Source organism: Myiozetetes cayanensis, unplaced genomic scaffold, assembly GCF_022539395.1.
Source record: "Myiozetetes cayanensis isolate MyiCay16 unplaced genomic scaffold, myiCay2020 scf3, whole genome shotgun sequence".
Lineage (NCBI taxonomy): Eukaryota > Metazoa > Chordata > Aves > Passeriformes > Tyrannidae > Myiozetetes > Myiozetetes cayanensis.
In genome coordinates this window covers 67,301,520-67,318,846 of record NW_026087521.1, presented here as the reverse complement: position 1 = coordinate 67,318,846, position 17,327 = coordinate 67,301,520, and the positions used below count along the sequence as shown (strand labels likewise).

The window sequence follows — 17,327 nt, the reverse complement described above, 5'->3', positions numbered from 1 at the left end:
GGTAAATACAGTGTGACTCAGGAAAGAAACAGATCCACATTTTTTCTTAGAAAGTCAAACGCTTTACAGGATTTTGGTTTTCATTTGCTATAGTCTCCAACAAGTTATGCTGGAGAGATGGGTCAAGGTGGAGGGAACTGGACTTTTTTATTATTGGAGTGTTAAATATTTTACAGAATTATGGTGATGAAAGCTGCAATCTGAACAGTTGTCAAAAAATTTAGACCTGCATACTTAAATTCCAGAAAATGCCCACATAAATATCTCTTATTGAAGTAGAGCAACCGCAAGGGACAGACAATTTCAAATTCTAAATAGAAATGTAACAGGAAATTAAAGTAAAAAGGAAAGACCTATGACCAGTACTGATAAAAAACTCATTTGACCAATGTCTAGATTTCAACTTCATAGCAAACCTGGGCAAACCACTAAGAAATATGTTTTTATTGTGCTTTTCCAGTTATGTTTCTCAAACTCAAATCACTTGAAGTAAATAAAACGGACTCAGGAAATTAATGTATTACAGCTTTATTCATGCAATTGTAACTGTAAAACATACAGTATTAATGTCAACATCCAATCATTATTTTGCAGACAGCTTAATTGGATGCATCTGATAATTAAGAGCTCAGTTGTGACCCCACTGATCCCTTTAGAACTGCTTCCTTAATGCAGCTGAGCCTGTCAGCGGCTGTGTATGGACAGGTAAGAGAGATTTCAAATGATGAAAGCTCAAGTCTTCCTGACAGCAATATCTCAATCATCTGTTTGGTGATTTTGTTTTTTGGAGACAAATTTGGAGATTGATGACATTAATGAACAAACATTCACAAGCTGCCCTGTGTCAATCCATGACATGACTGTACAAGAAACTTCTTACAAACTAGAAATGAGTCTTCAGATTGGGTCACTAATACTCTGGATCTTTAGAGTTCATAAAACATGTATGGCAATGTTGCCACATTCACAGCACTGTTAAATGTGACACTGGTGACCTAAAAATACAATGGAAAGACAGAATTAAAATTACCTCTATTTGCAAGCCTGAGAGAAAAAAATAATACCATTTGCAAGCTTACTCTCTATTTGTGCTTTCTTCTAGGGTTAATATTTCTAGACATTCAATGCTAGAAAATTTTTGATATTAAAATTCTATATATATATGTGCACCCACATACATATGTGGGTATATATGTGCATGTGCACATGCATATATAAATATGCACTTTATATAAATATGCACTTTGTCTTATATGTAACAGTAACTGTAATGTAAGATCATACATCCTGAATACACTACTGTTACTCCACAAAATTGCCTGGTTTTCTGTGTCTGTGCCCAGAGACCCCACCTGGAGTACTGCATCCAGCTCTGGGGTCCCCAGCACAGGAAAGATACTGACCTGCTGGAGTGAGTCCGGAGGAGGCCACCAAGATGCTTAGAAAGACAGAACACCTCTCCTATGAGGAAAGGCTGAGAATTGGGATTGTTCAGTCAGGAACAAAGATGGCCTGGAGGTGACCTAATCGCAGCCTTCCAGTACCTGAAGGGAGCCTACATGGAGATGGAGAGAGGCTATTTATTTACAAGGGCAGATAGTGACAGGACAAAGGGTAATGGTTTAGTTTATATATTAGGAAGAAATTCTTTGCTGTCAGGTTGGTGAGGCACTGGAACAGGTTGCCCAGAGAAGCTGTGGATGCCCCATCCCTGGAGGTGGGGCTGGATAGGGCTTTGAGCAACCTGTTTAGTGGAAGCTGTCCTTGCCTATGGCAAGGGGGTTGGAACTCTATAGTCTTTAAGGTCCCTTCTGTCAAAAACATTTAGTGCAGGTGGCTTAGGGGCAGCTGCAGTTTCTAGCTGCAGATTGAGCTCTGGGTGGGAGCCCAAGACAAGAGGCTGTGAACTGCTGACCGTTTGTACAACAAAGGGCATGGGGACCTGTGGCCTAACCAGGGAACTGGACAATCAGAAGATGACTATTCGAGAGGATGAAGGAGACTTCCGTGCACTTCAACCGTGATGGGATAAAAGCCAAGGCATTCCTCTGCTGGGGGTCCCTCCTCGGAGGCACTAACTTGAGCTATTTCTGTGTTACTGTTCCAGGAAATTGCTTTATGGATTGAGACATCCAAGAATCTGCTGTGGGAAGCCTGGGGTCAAACCAGTAAGGAAATCCGGTCTGACTGTCTGAGTGGGGTGTGTAGGGAGTCAAGTGGGGAACCCGTTGGCTCACTGGAGATATCTACTGTGAAGGGGCTTCAGTGCCAGCAGTGAAAGTCTGATGATGGGAGTGTGACTGCCAGAGTGGCTCCTGAATGGTCAGGCTGGCAAGTTTCCTTAGTGCTTCCAAGCCAAACCCTTCTATGACTCTATGATTTATGCAGGGGCTTGGGGGCTGCTTCATTCAAAGTTAGAGATTAGCATCATAGGTGATTAGGAACAACTTCTGAATCCTTCACCCTTGTAGGAACTTAAGGGTATTCAGAGTGTATCAGGGACACCAGCATGGTGCCTGACTAATGATCCCATTTTCCACATAAAACAAGGCAGAAAATTAGTAGGTGGAGATGACAAGTATTTCCCCAAAGACCGTAAGATAATGAATACATGTACCTCTTCCCCATACGTGACCATAAAGGCAGTATAGTCTGACAGCAAGAATCCAAGCAAACATGAGTCAGAGACCTCATTTCACTAAATACATAGATATTTATTGAGATAAAAGAGATTATAAATCAGTTCGAGGTGTGCAAGCTGTCTACTGCTGCAGAAAGAGCAATCCTCCTACCACCTCCTGTGTGGCTTGTAAGTCTCCCTTCTAGCCCTGCAACAAGCTTAGATGTGTTTAGTTCTATAAAAAGCTGGCAGGAGCAAGCATATTTCAAAAAAACAGCACATGCTACTATTGTGAAGAGCTGAATGTTTTTTTTCTCCTTAGAGTATTTCAGAAGACAAAAGTGTTTTTTCATGCATTTAAAAAAAAAAAGAAATGAGAAACCACAACTTTGGGGTACTAATACTATCTTTATAAAAAATGGAAATTATTCTGGGAAGTGGATTTTCCTAAGGTTCTTTTTTGATAGAATATGGTCTAAGAAAACATGAGAAAACTCAGTTTTAAGTCCATGCTTCTTTGTCCAAAGAAAAACATTTTGTAAGGACAAAAAAAGGAGGGAAAAAAAAGCTTTTGTAATCTGCTACAAAAATACTTGGCATTTTTTGAACATTTCCATGTCTTTCTTAGCATCTCGCTCTGCTTCTTATTTGTCATAATTTAGCCTTCTCAAGATGAAATATTTATTTTTGCAGGCATTTTGTGAAATACATCATACTGTCAAAGGGAGGTGGCAAAGAGGACAGTTCCTGTTGCAAGACAGCATTCCTGAGGGAAAATCACTCTGCTACAGCTTTCTGCAAGGCAGATAGACATGTTATAGAACAGTTTCCTCCCACAAAGACTGTTTGCCCTATCATTGTTCTCACGTCAATCACTTTCCATGTTGAGAAACTGCATATCTCCCTGTAAAATTGCAGCTCTCCAAAAGCAGCTGGAAGGTCACTAGTGTCATCCCCCAGGGATCAGTGTTGGGCCCAGTTCTGTTGAATATCATTATTAATGATTTAGATGAGAGGATTGAGTCCACCATTAGTAAATTTGCAGATGACACTAAGCTGGGGGGGGAGTGTCGATCAGCTGGAAGGCAGGAGGGCTCTGCAGAGAGACCTGGATAGACTGGAGAGTTGGGCTGATTCCAACGGGATGAGGTTCAACAAGGCCAAGTGCTGGGTCCTGCACTTTGGACACAACAACCCCTGCAGCGCTACAGGCTGGGCACAGAGTGGCCAGGCAGAGAGGGATCTGGGAGTTTGGATCCACAGAAAGCTGAACATGAGCCAGCAGTGTGCCCAGGAGGCCAAGAAGGCCAATGGCATCCTGGCCTGGATCAGGAACAGTGTGGCCAGCAGGAGCAGGGAAGTGATCCTTCCCCTGTACTCAGCGCTGGTGAGGCCACACCTTGAGTATTGTGTTCAGCTCTGGGCCCCTCAGTTCAGGAAAGACATTGAGGTGCTGGAGCAGGTTCAGAGAAGAGCAACGAGGCTGGTGAAGGGACTTGAGCACAAGTCCTATGAGGAGAGGCTGAGGGAGCTGGGGTTGTTTAGTCTGGAGAAGAGGAGGCTCAGGGGAGACCTCATCACTCTCTACAACTCCCTGAAAGGAAGTTGTACCCAGGTGGGGGTTGGTCTCTTCTCCCAGGCAACTATCAGCAAGACAAGAGGGCATGGTCTTAAGCTCTGCCAGGGGAGGTTTAGGTTGGATATTAAGAAGAAATTGTTTACAGAGAGGGTAATCAGGCATTGGAATGGGTGGTAGATTCTCCATCCCTGGAGGTTTTTAAGAAGAGACTGGATGTGGCACTTAGTGCCATAGTCTAGTAACCACAGTGGTAGTGGATGAAGGGTTGGACTTGATGATCTCAGAAGTCCTTTCCAACCTGTCTAAAAAAAAAAAAAAAAGGTCAGGATGATACTGGGTAATAGAGTGGAATAACTTGCTGCTTCTACACATGGGTATGGTTGTGAAGAAAAGTGACTTTTTATCTTCATGTTTCACCAAAGAGACTCGTTGTAATCCTGGGTTATCAAAGACTGAGGAGAAACGATCCTTGTGGTATGTTTTATTTTTAACATGGGACAGTTTTTGTAGATCTTTGTAATTTTCTGTGCCAGTAGATTTGATTATTCTTTGATCTTTTGGTGGCAAGCACAGGCAGCAGAAGTTGGTAAAAGGGCTGATAATTAAAGTTGCCTAACATTTAAAAAAAACCTTTAGGCTTATCTAAATCTTATTTTCACTCGTTAATATTTTGTTAAACTTCAGTCCTGCAGAATAGTGGTGGTATTTTCCACACCAGAAGTTTTCTTCAAAATGGAGAGTCAAAAGCCTGATCATAAAGCGCTTGTTTAATCTCCAGTTAAGAAATAAACTGATTTTTTGCCACGGTGAAGTCTCAGGAAGAGGGAGGAGAGGATGCAGTTTGGCCTGAAAGTGGAGGAGATGGGAGGAAGCTGGGGTTAAACCACACCACTTTGCCATAGATCTAATGCTGTGTGAAAACAGGGATAACCCTTAGCAGTGGATTTAAATAGGTAGCTGCCAGACAACTTGCAGAAAATTTCACTCCAGCATCACTAACTCCTATCCGAAGGCACACTGTAGTCCTCCAGCTTTCGTGCCTAGCTCGCTCTGAACTGACGGTACTCCATACTAGATCCTCTATGCTGGTTATATCCATGAGAAGTTTTAATAATGACTGAAAATGGCACTTATTTCTGCAAGGGAGAACCAACAATGGCTGCACAGAGGTGCTGACATAGGTTTACTTGTTCTAAAAAAGCAAACAAGAATTTTTCTTTTCCCTGCGTTGCTGTAAAAGAAAAATGTTGAATGAGGGAGGAGGAACTGACAAACACAACAGAACTGGCCGCAGCCTGCATTCCAGACTGATGGCTGCCAGAAGACTCTGTGTGTGTGTGTGTGTCACTGTGTGTGTGTGTGTGAGTTGTTTTTTCCTCTCCTCGGAAAACAGAGGTTACTTTTGGCTTTGATTTGCCAAAACAAACGCCAAAACTCGCAAAGAGTATTGAAGCAGGTATGTTTATTAACAGCGCCGGGTGCATGAGGGATAATTCCTCCAACCAGTCACCCCCATTGCCTTTGCTCAGTTCTTTTTATGCAGTATAATGTTACATATGCATTAGTAGTATTACATATACATTAGTTGTATTACATATGCATTAACTGTGTCAGCAAATTCAAAAAAGTGGGAGGGGAATCATTAACATACACCACTCCTATAACTCCGCCTTGGAACGCCCCCTTGGGGTTTTCTTTCGGAGGTCTTTGGATGAAGTAAGAAGTCTTCCTCAGCTTGAACTTTCTACCTTTACTAAGAATTGCTGAGTTGGCACTGTCCAATTAACTCAAAACTGGTATCTTCTTCAGGAGCTTCTCTTTATCAACTTTCAAGGTCTCTTTCTCATGAGCTTCAAAAACCCCTTATCTAAACTCTAAGGTTTTCTGTTCCTGCTAAAACCTTCATTATAAAATTAACTATATCCTGTCTGTGAGTTAGCATAAGCAGTCAAGGCCCTATCCTAATTCTGTCTAAAAATTAGCTAGTACACAACTAAGGCTACAATCTTGTATTATTGCTTTATATTTTGATCACCCTTTACCACCTTAACTCAGGTGGAGGTGTGTGTTGGAGAGGATCTGATGTCGTTTTGTTCTCGGCCTGGTCACCTGGCTGTTTTCCAGCCTCGGCTTGCCTCTGGTTTGTTTTTTTTCCTGCACCCTGTTCTGCCCCCAGGCCGGACCTGCTCGGACTTCATCGGAGGGGTTTGACTCCTACAAAGGAAGCTTTTAGGGATGAGGTTGCCTTATTCCCTTCCTCTGCTGCTGTGTTTTGCAGAGGTTTTGTGCCTGTCGACGAAAAGGAGGAAATCTCGGCCCCAGCCAGCCACAGACAGTGTGAGTTTTGTGGGAAAAATTCCTTTTTACTCCCCTTTTCCCCTTTCCCTTCTCGGTGGGGGGTTTGATCTCCATTTTCGGCCTCTCGAGGGCCCCCACATGGGGACCACCAGAGCCCAACAGCGCCCCCTGCTGACCCTGGTTAGAATTGCACCAAAAGGCAGAAAGTACTGAACTGTTTCCTTTTTGAAGAGGATTTTTGGGTACAGGATTATTGTTTGGTTGTTTTTGTGTTCTTTTGTTGTTCTGCCAATACACATATATCCTTTAATAAAGGGTTGTTATGTTTTCCTTTCTCCATACTTCCTCAGTTGAAGCCTCTTAATTTTGGATTTATAATTGCGTAGAGGGAGGAGTTTGCCTTCCTCATTACTCATCCTCCTTATCAAAACACTACTGTCTTATTAAACTGAGACAGGTGCCTTTCATGCCTTCAAACCAAAAATCAAGTCAGATTCCTGCAATGGGGTTGCAGTGGATGAGGTGTCCCTGTACCACTAATAACTTACAGGCAGGGAGCCCTGCACAGCAAGGCTGTGCTGAAGAAGAGATATGCTTTCACCACTGAAAATTAGTATTCCTCCAGAAACTAAGCCAGTAGGAGCATGGTTTGTAAAGGTCTGTCAGTAACAGAATTCTTGAGGGTAAGAACTAAGAAAGAAGTGGGTGGTGGGAGCCCTTCTCAATTTGAAGACCTTTACCATATCATTATTACCCAGGAAATGGCCCCTAATTTTCAGGTATTGCTCAGCTACTGAAGCATGGCACTGACATTACTGGAATAAGCCTAAAAGACAAGCACTCTGTCTGTGGTTTTCTAAGGCTTGTAAATGAAGTTGCGCTGTCCCAGTTCTGAGACTTCCATTATAGTACTTTGGCATACCTTCTACTATCTAGATACTCTTTCTCCATCTAGTGGGTAAATTTACTGCTCATCCTGGTTTAGTTTTTGCTGTGGAGAGGACCTGGGGAAAAGTAACATAATTTATGAATTTGACCTATGCAAAGATGGGAATTACCCAGGAAGATTCTAGGCTTGATTTTGTTAGAAGAGTAAGAATTACTGTTGTTTTAGTTTACAGCTGCTCCTTGACATGTCTTTTAAATTCTTTCTAAAAAAGACTTGAGGGTTTCCTTTTAATGAACTTTCCCATGAAAATCTATTTGTGTTTATATTCAGTGGGTGGATTTGCTTGTTATATGAATCGAACGGGAGGAGGAGGGAAGAGATAAAATGAAAAAAGTTGGTTTAAGCACTTTAGCTGTATCTGTTACGATCCATCTTTACTGTTCTTGTTCAGCAGCCAAAACACATTCCTCTTTTATAAAAGAAGGAACACAAGGGCACCAGCTCACAGATTTTTAATGCAATAAAGCCATGTCTGAGGCCTATGTGAGGGGCCGCATCCAGCTGGGCACTGAAGAAAGAAGAGCAGAGACAGGGCATGCCAGCACAGAGATGATCAGGGCCCTTTCTGGTTCCTGCCAACCCCCCATTAAACTCAGAGAGGTCAGGATTTGCCCATTCCTTCTTCTACCCTGCCTTGTCTTTCTGGGAGGCCATCTTGCCTAACCCTTGCCAGAGTTCATGTTCCTATTCTCCCTTTTTCTTTCCAAAAGACATTCATTTGAACTGTGAGTGGAAAGCAGAAAGAAGACGTAAAAAGAAAAGAACATGGCATTTTTTCTGAGAGTTTGTTTTTGTGGTCCTGCTGGATAGTCATGGGAGTGAACAGCTCTTTCCAACAGTCTCTGGATAGATTGAAGGGTTTGATAGGCCCTTTAGTTCACCTTACATCCTGACCTGTGTTTCACTGTCCTGCCAGGCATTGCAGACCCCTCCCTCTCTCCCTGTCATCCCTTCTGTGGTGGGTGGCCATGGCACCCACTGACAGGGTGCCCAGAACTGTTGCTGGGCTCCTCGTCCAGTATCCATAATCACAGTGGGGTTGGATCAAGGATTGGACTTGATGATCTCGGAGGTCTCTTCCAACCCAGTTAATTCTATGATTCTATGATTCTATGAATGGGAATCAGGACAGAGATTCCTCTTGTGACAAAATGTCTAAGGGATCCTTTTTATGGACCACACTTCAGTCTCTTGAGAAAGACCCAATCTCTTAGCTGTAAGAAGTTCTTTGGACATTTGATCCAGGTTGTCTCAGGAGATCACTGCCTTCAGATTTGCCAGCGCTTGTGTTTCCTCAGGCCTCTGTCCTGCTCTCACTGACCATGGGTGATATGATGGAGTCAGAGACCAAATTGTCTACAGCAAATTGGTATTGGCAGAACCCAGTTTAGTTTAGACTGTGCTTTAAGAAAAACCACAAAACTCCTCCAAACCCAAGTACTTCGCTTCTGATTTTTAGTATCCCTAGCATTCATTTTAGAAAAAAATTTCTAAAGACATTTCTGTGTAAATTCAAAGGCACTTTATGGAGTTCAATATACTTAGTAGCCAAAAGGCCAAAAGATGCATTAAATTAAGGTGGTGTATAAATTGTCACCTGAGAACACTCCCTTGTATCCTTTGCTTGTATCCTTGTTTGGATACAGCCTGGGCACCATGTCTAGTCTGAGCCTGAGCCATGCAGGTCTTCATCCCTGCCTCTGCCCCACTTCTTGGATGTTGGCCCAATATTGCAGGCAGCCTCATGTCCAACTTTCTGTCTGTCCCCTTTCCTCCTGCTCCTGCACAGACACGGATTTGATTGATCTCTCATATGTGAGATGTGGATGACGAGAAGGAGAAGTTTAAATGCTGGAGAAAGAAAGTACAAGAGAATTTAGATGACAGCAGGATGGAAGAAAACTTTGTGTGATGTGGATTCACTGGACTTTTACCATTACCTCAGAATTTTTGATGTTTTAACAATAATATATGTTCCCTATGTTGTTCCCTATATTTGTAGTTATTTTACCTCATGATTCCCCTCATGTTTTATTCCCTGATTGGTCAGTTACTGTTACAATGCAGAGTTACCTTATTTGGTTGTGTTCCACCCCTCTTTACCTTATATATTCTATAATCCCTCCTATACTTTTCCTTATATAGATTGTCCCCTCCTTTACTTTCCTTTAGTGGAATGTTAACACCCTTTGTTCTGGCAAATTCTATCCTCCCCATAAATAAAGGGAGCCATGTTAAATAAAGTCAGACCTACGTCCACCGAGAGCCTGGAGTAGTTGTCACTTTGTTCCTCACAGGCCGTGACACACTCACCTTTCCTGTGGTTGTTAAAAGACATGGTTAGTAGCCTTCAGATCTGCCTATTGTGCTCAGTCCTTTGGATGGAACCTATTTCTGGAGGCACAGCCTGCATGGTGAAGGTTGTGCCCAGCATGTCCCCACTCCCAGAGCAGTTCCATACCTGCTGCTCCTTGAGATTGAGTTAGTATCATGATGATCATTCAAAACATTGCAAGGTAATACAATAGGGGCTTGGCTTTTAAGCTTCAGAACATTAAGTGGGTGGGCTTGTTCCTGAACACTTTATTCTAAAGTCTTATACTTGATTATGCATTTTTATTCATATGTTCTACTCTTTCAAAGACTGAACAGAGCAATTCCACCCAGGGTATTTGGAAGCAGTATAGAAGTACTAATAATACTGGCAGCCCATTGTTGTTACTGTTGAAGTTTATTTTAATTAGTAAGCAAACAAATATAATTTTTCATTGTATTTTTTTATTTCAAACCTTTATTGTGTTCCAGATCCACTCCAGGTTCACTAGACTGGGTGGTAACTAAACCTTAGTTTTTATCCAGAGGAAACTACCATACCCATTTTGAGCATTCCTTATTTGCTTATTTTTCTCTTTTATTTTTAGCTGTATTTTGTATTGCATCTCTCTGTCTCTCTGTGTATTTCAAAATTATTTTAGATTTTTCATTATTATTATGTGGCATTGATTCTTGGCACTGGAACTGAGTAAACTATGAAATTACTGCATCAGCACAATCACTTGAAAGTCTATTATATACTTGGCCTTGTGTTTGTCAAACCTTTGCTCAACTACTGTGCAGGATCCTACATAATGTATTCCTCAGCTGGAGAAGAGAGAGGAAAAGAGAGGGATGAGAATAGTAGTCACTTATCATTTATTTCATTACCTGTGATCCTGAATTTGCCCACTGAGCCCTGAAATGAAACATGGTCAAAGCTTTTCCTTGTAAGAGTGGAAAATTAAAAGCAAAACCCTCTCTTCTCTTTTTCTACATCAAAGGGCCCCCGGCAAGAAATCTGTTTTATCAAGTGGAAGTGCGTCAGTAATGGTTGCTGCTGCTTTTCTCAGGTGTGAGTTTCCCTCAGCAATGCCTAGGATGGGCAAATTTCCAGGCTAGTCACTGATATTTCATGCATTGAAATATTGTGACTTTGAAATCCCATTCTTTGCATCTTCTTGAGAAACTGGAAAAAAAGGAGAAAGAGGTTCTTCAGTTTCACAGTCAGACTCTGTGTGCTCTGGGAGGACAGTCAAATAATCTTCAAAACTGTGATAATCCTGCTTAGCAGAGGTATTACGTAGAATCATAGAACCCTTTAGGTTGGAAAAGACTCTTAAGATCATCAAATCAACTGTAAATATAATGCTGATGGTATGTTACCCTCTGTGGCAACAGGGACCACTTCTAACACTGAAAACCTGAACTCAGTGTCACAGAGTTGTGGCTCCAGCCCCTCACTGGAGAGGGAGGTGCTCCCCCTGTCAGCAGGGTCTTGCCCTCGGTGAAGAACATTGGCTTCTCCCTCCTAAAGGCCTCATGGCACATCAAAGTCCAGCCTCAGACCTCATTGACCCTGTTTTGGAAGTATGCATTTCCAGGACTAGGGCGAGGAGGGTGAGATGCCATGCTGGCACAGGAGGCAGCTGGCAGCAAGAGAGCATCATGTGTCCAGAGTGTTACACTTCCCTTGATGATGAATTAATATAGAGTGGAGTATTATAGATGTTCCTTCTACATCCATCCACAGTTAGAGGACTTATATTATTAATGCCATGTATAATGAAAATGTTTTCTAATGATGGAGCTTCTAGTTCTCCCTGAAATCCTATATTTCACTCTTTTTCTTTCCAGCACTTCTCTTTCTATCATGATTCCTGTGTGTCTTGGCTCCCATAGACCCTGTTCCTTTCTAGGTCTTTCTTTAGTTGGTTGCAAAGTACATTTTGAATTTTTTCCCTTCTTTTTTTAACGTTTATATGCAGAGAAACAGTGAAGGAGTGCTTGAGGAGGATCTTAACTTCTTTCTGCATTGCAGCAACCTGTGTGAATCTCTGGACTAATGACAGCACCAGATTGTGTCATGATTGTCCTGTTCCGTGGGCTTTCCTTTGATTCCTTGCAAAACAGAATAACCTGAGCCTCACAGGTTATTGGATGTGCAATGTCCTTAAAAACAGCAGGTGAATCCATGCAATAAAGAGGTATTACCCTAAAATCCAAACCAGAGCTGGATCCACACTTGCTTCTACTAAAAGCACCAAAGCATCAAAGTCAGAGAATTATAAAGGGGACATCAATAAAACAGGAGGTTTGCACATCTTTGTGGATGAGAGGGGGGGCTTTGAAAAAATACTGTGATGAAAAATGGCTTATATAAATTCTGTGTCCTGTAACAGACAAATTGGTCCAAATCCTTGTCTTTTCTTACTATTTTCTTCTCTATTGCATAAACTGAGAGTTCAAATATTTCAAATATTTCTGAAAGATCAGAAAATCTGAAAACATATTTATGTGAAATCTCTCTGATATTTGTTTTGATTGCTACAGAAAATTTATCCATGGGATAATAATGTGTGCCAGCGTAGGACCATGCCCTTACCTCATGCAAGTTCGCAAGTCACTTCTCAGACCATATGTAGGGATCATTCCCTCACCTCTTGGGCAGGAGGCAGGGTGCCGCTGTGTAATGCCAGCTGCACTTCTCTGCAGATGGGAAGTGAAGAAGCATTTTTCCTATGGAAGGACAGTGGAAATTCTTACAGGGGCAGAAATGTAGTTACCTGAGCCATTATTTGCAGGGACACCCAGGAACCCTTCTGAGAAAAGAAATGTGCTAGAGGGTGTTTAATAACCAGAAATGTTCAGAGCGTCTGTATAACACATTGACTGTAAGACAACAGTCTCCCTCTTCCCTGAGAAGTCATCAAGGGATTGATTTAAAATAGCAATAAGCATATTGGAAAGCAGTAGAAAGATCAAAAAAAGCTAGGTATTACAGCTGTTTTCCAAAGTATTTTATCCATAAAGTGAGCATATCTGATCTCTGCGTGATGGAGCTGATGCTCACATTTCATGGCTCACTGTTTCATGGCTCACCGTTTCATGGCTCACCAAGGCCAAGATGCTGCAGGTAACTTTGTCTTTCTAACCATCAGTCTGTCATCACCATTAACCCTCCAATGATTTACCATCCAGGTTTTTGCTTGTTCTCTGACCAAAACTGATTATTTTAAATTTTAAAGTCATTCATCAACCATTCCTGAAGTCAGATTTGGAGGCAAAATAAATAATACTGGATTAAAAAAAAAGTTTAATGGTTTTCTCTGGAAGAAAGATGCTAGTGAGACAGAAGGGACTGCTGGAGAGTGTCCAGAACCAGCCAACACTGCATTAATTTGTGTCTGAATAGAAAAATGGCCTTTGAGGAGTAGACCTCCCCTGAGCCTTGGGAGTCATCAGCAGCCTGTGTGTGGTGGCAAGCACTGGTGGGTGCCTGGATCCTGGGCCTGGAGGGGGGAAACTGAGGCAGCAGACAAGAACAGAGAAGGAAGGAATATTTGCAAAAGCAAACAGGTATATAAAAGGTTTGTCCATCTAAACTTCTGCCTGTTTTCTTTTTTCACTTCTTGTTCTTTCCTCATAAACAAGGAGCACTGCTCAGTCCTTGGCTCTTCAACTGTGATACTCATCATGACTTCTTCCCTGCCCAGGAAACCTTGGTAGGGCAAAATATCTTCAGGGAAGAAGACTACTTTAATGATTACTTTATGTGAGGGTATCTTTTATCAATAGTATTTCCCCTTTGGACAAGAGGATTCCATTTGGACTGCAATCACAGGCACTCAAAGAATCAGACTCAAAGGTAAGACAAACATCCAGTCAGTGGGAGCATCACACTAAGAGGGAGAAGACCCCAGGGCCTGGATGAAAGACTGTATTTAAAGACCATAATTTTGCTCCTGTTAACTTTCCACAGGATGGAGGGCATAGTACACACTGGAGGTGGATGCAGCCTTGAAGATAAAGCAGTGTTAAAAACTTACAACAGGAGTAAGAACCTCTCTGTATCCAGCAGGAGCATGGAATAGAGGGAGGTGACCTGAAATATCTTGTCAAAATCTCCCTTATTTCCAGGCACTGGCGAGCAGAGATGAGAGACTGAGGGCTTCCTGTGACCTGGGACACCATCCATGTCCCCATGAAGACAGTTTTGGGTACAGCCCTAGTTGCCCTGAATACTGTGCTGCATCTCTGCCAGGCATACAGCAAGTGTCAGTACTTAATGATCTGGGTGGAAATGGGTTCTTTCAATTCCCTTACTGAATCCAGTGCAGCGTGCGTGATCTTCCAAAAAAGAGAAGTATAACTGATATGTCCCTTGGAAGTCCAAGGAGCTACCAGCACTATTCCATCATCCAACCCAGCTGAGGTGCTGCCGAGAGGAGATGTTTCACAGAAAGGACTCAATGAGAAGGTGGGTTTTGTAGGGTAAGAAAGTGTTAAGCAGTGAAACGAGGACAGGGAGAAGCAGCACATTTCTGTTTTGGTTTCCGTTGTCTGTTTGGTCAGGAAAAGAGTGTTGTGTTTTGAAGATGAACCAAGCCCTGAAGAGAAGGTGCTGATTCAGGCTCCATGGGTGGTGATTGCCCTTTTCTTGTTGCAGAGCTGAGCCAGCACTGTACAATGACTTTAATTTTGGTCTGTGTTTGGACTGCCTCAAAAAGCTTTTTTCTTTTATACCTTGACATGTACTTTACTCCAAGGGATTAATGTTGACTGCACTGTAATGATCAGCTCAAAAAATAAAGCTGACCACAAGTGAGCTTGTGCGTAAAATTCACTGGTGCGCGTGGGTTGCATGGCACTGGCCTTGTCGTGCACAGTGGGATGAGTGAGGTAGTAAATTTAGTTCATTTCATTGCTGTAAATGCAGGTTTGGTGGAAGAGGGACATTTAGGGTGTTCAGATGTAGATGCTGGGCCGTGTTTCCTCATCAGTAAAGGATGTTCCAGGTTTGGGGAGTTTTAGTAGGGAGAAGCACCCACAGCAACACAGGCCCTCCTGCACTACATCTATCTACCAATAGCTTAATGCCACAGAAACTGGACACATTAGCATCAAACTGCCCATGCATATATTGCCTAAATAAATGCCCCAGGGAGGGCTTTATATCAGGTGGGGGTACCCCATATCTTGAACACCACCTCTTGAACACCACAGCTGCTGTACACAAGTTTGGTTAATTGAAAAGAACCTTTAAATAGGGGAAACCCAGTCCATGAGGCCTAAAATTTTCTCCCACAATAACTCAGTTTTTCTGCGTATAGTATGATGAATAGCAGTGCGTGAATTTACCAGCCCTGGTGTAATGCATCCTCAGATGAATGTTATGGGGGTTCCTTTTTTATTTGTATGTGTTCGTTTTTTAACTTCTCTTGGCAGGAGGGTAACTGATTACTTCAAGTTAGTAGACTCAATGGTACACAGCCTGAATTCTCCTAGCTTTCTTAAGTGGTTTTGGACAGCTATATGAAACTGTACTTTCAAAATGCCTACTGCTCTGTGCTACTCTATGACAGCAACTTCTGCTAATAGAGACTTTGTAGTGTGTATACTGTAGCTACATAATTAAAAAGATGATAAGCAATTTCTTTCATCCTCCATAGCCAGAAGATAATGATGATTTGCAGTTGTATTAAAAATATAGGTTGGACCCGGGTTCTTTTTGCTTCAGGCTGTAGACTTGCCAACCCAGTTACTTCTGGAAATAGCTGATTGTTTTTCTCAGCAATTCAGTGACCTAGTCTGTTCCAGACATCTCTGGCTGCTGAATAATACCAGATCAATCTGTGCACCTATAATAACCCGGTGTACTTAAGTTTGAAAAGTGGCTGCTGAGGATTCCAGGCTGAATGCGTTTGGCTTGCTGTGTGTGGACAGGCTTGTTCTGCATGCTAGTTTCTGACCTTGATGCTAACAGGCCTGTGCTAGTACTGTGTAGCAAGACTGCTGCTACACCATGCACAGTGCTCAGGATTTCAGCTAATGGAGCAGGAATCCAAGATATTGCATCATTAGAGGCAGTACTGGATGATGCTCAAACAACATTACATTGACATTGTTTTTGTCATTCAGCTTTGGCTTTGTGAAAGCTCCAGATTGTGGTGGTTCTCCCCCAGCTGGCCTGGGGGATTCGGGAAGAGTATGTGGGAACCAGTGGAGAGTTGACATGTGTAACCTAAAACGTGTATAAAAGTAGCAGACATCGTGCAATAAAGTGTTCCAGCCTCTGGATCCACAAAGGGTTTGTGTCGTGTCCCGCCTCAACCCACGACACCAGATCTTGCCTATCCCCCATGCACACTAAATGAAAATTGCCCTTCATAAGAATGGCAGATATGTTTCCTAATGAGATATCGCAGGACAGGATAAACACATTTATTTTACATGTACTTAACATGTCAAAGAAATATGAATCTTTTTAATGTCTGTACTGCTCAAGTTCAAAAGAAAATGCTAGTCCCCAAAGTATGATGTGTTGCCATCTTAAAGCTCTGAGTTAGTATTTTCACCCATTGTGTTGAAAACGTGTTGCACTGTGGGACAAAAACCACAATTGGTTGTGCTCAGAAGGAAGAATAATACTTGAACAAAGACATGGCTTTTTCTCTCTGCTGTCCTTAAGTAAGCCAAACCTACACATCTAAGGAATCCAGAGAGCAATAACAGGTGTTACTGTTGTATTCTGTCTCCTTAAAATGCCTAACAGCCTTGGCACTCTTATTTTAGGCCCTGTCACTGGGGAGAACTGGCTTATGAGTAAGGAGGACCTACTGCATAGTCTGATGTGGTGCAAGATGGATAAAGCAAACCATCATGAGACCCCTTGTAGCAGTCCTGTTTTATGGAGTTGAGAAACAAATAGGCTCTCTACGAATACCAGATAAAGAGGGCAGTACTGCTGGGGGAATTTCTCTCATTTTATATTCCCCAAATCCACTTTTGGCACCTTCGGCAACCACAGAGTTGAAGAGACAAAGACAGCTCATTAGGGGCCTAATCCAAACCCTATGGATGTCACAGTGCCAGCAATGGGAATTGGTTGAGTTTAGTTTTGAGCCTTTATCTCTTCTCCACATGTATGGATACCTGGGATACCAGAGAGCAATGAGTATGGGTGAGTCCCACTACCGGCTCCTTCTCTTTGGGGTGGCTGCAGGGTTTAAAGTAGTAAGTTTCATCTCCCCCTCTCTCATAAAGACTCATCCTTTGTCTCTGCATCCATTAGCCAAAAAGACACTATCTCAGTTGAAAACACATTCCATTATTGTAGTTTTGCTCCTTGGAATGTTATGACACATCTGTCAGATATCAGCTTTGTTACCTGTCAACAAATTAATGTTCTTTTACTCCCAGCATGTGCACTCACAGGTCTTCTTGGCTCCTGCCTTTACAGAGAGCAGCATCAAGGCTGCAGTCCAGGGAACACTCCCTTTCATGACCTTCTGCCCCAAAATTCACCTTCTCACCAGCTGAACATTGGGACAGCATCCACTTAGCTA

General features: G+C 42.4%; 1 protein-coding gene across 1 annotated transcript in view; it reads left to right on the top strand.

Moving 5' to 3' along the window:
• Nucleotides 1-6,338: 6,338 nt before the first annotated feature.
• CALD1 (caldesmon 1) overlaps nucleotides 6,339-17,327 on the top strand; it is a 269,935-nt gene continuing 258,946 nt past the window's right edge. The window contains exon 1 of the mRNA XM_050323371.1: nucleotides 6,339-6,536. The gene's annotated coding sequence lies outside the window, so the exon portion shown is untranslated. The remainder of the gene's footprint in view (nucleotides 6,537-17,327) is intronic.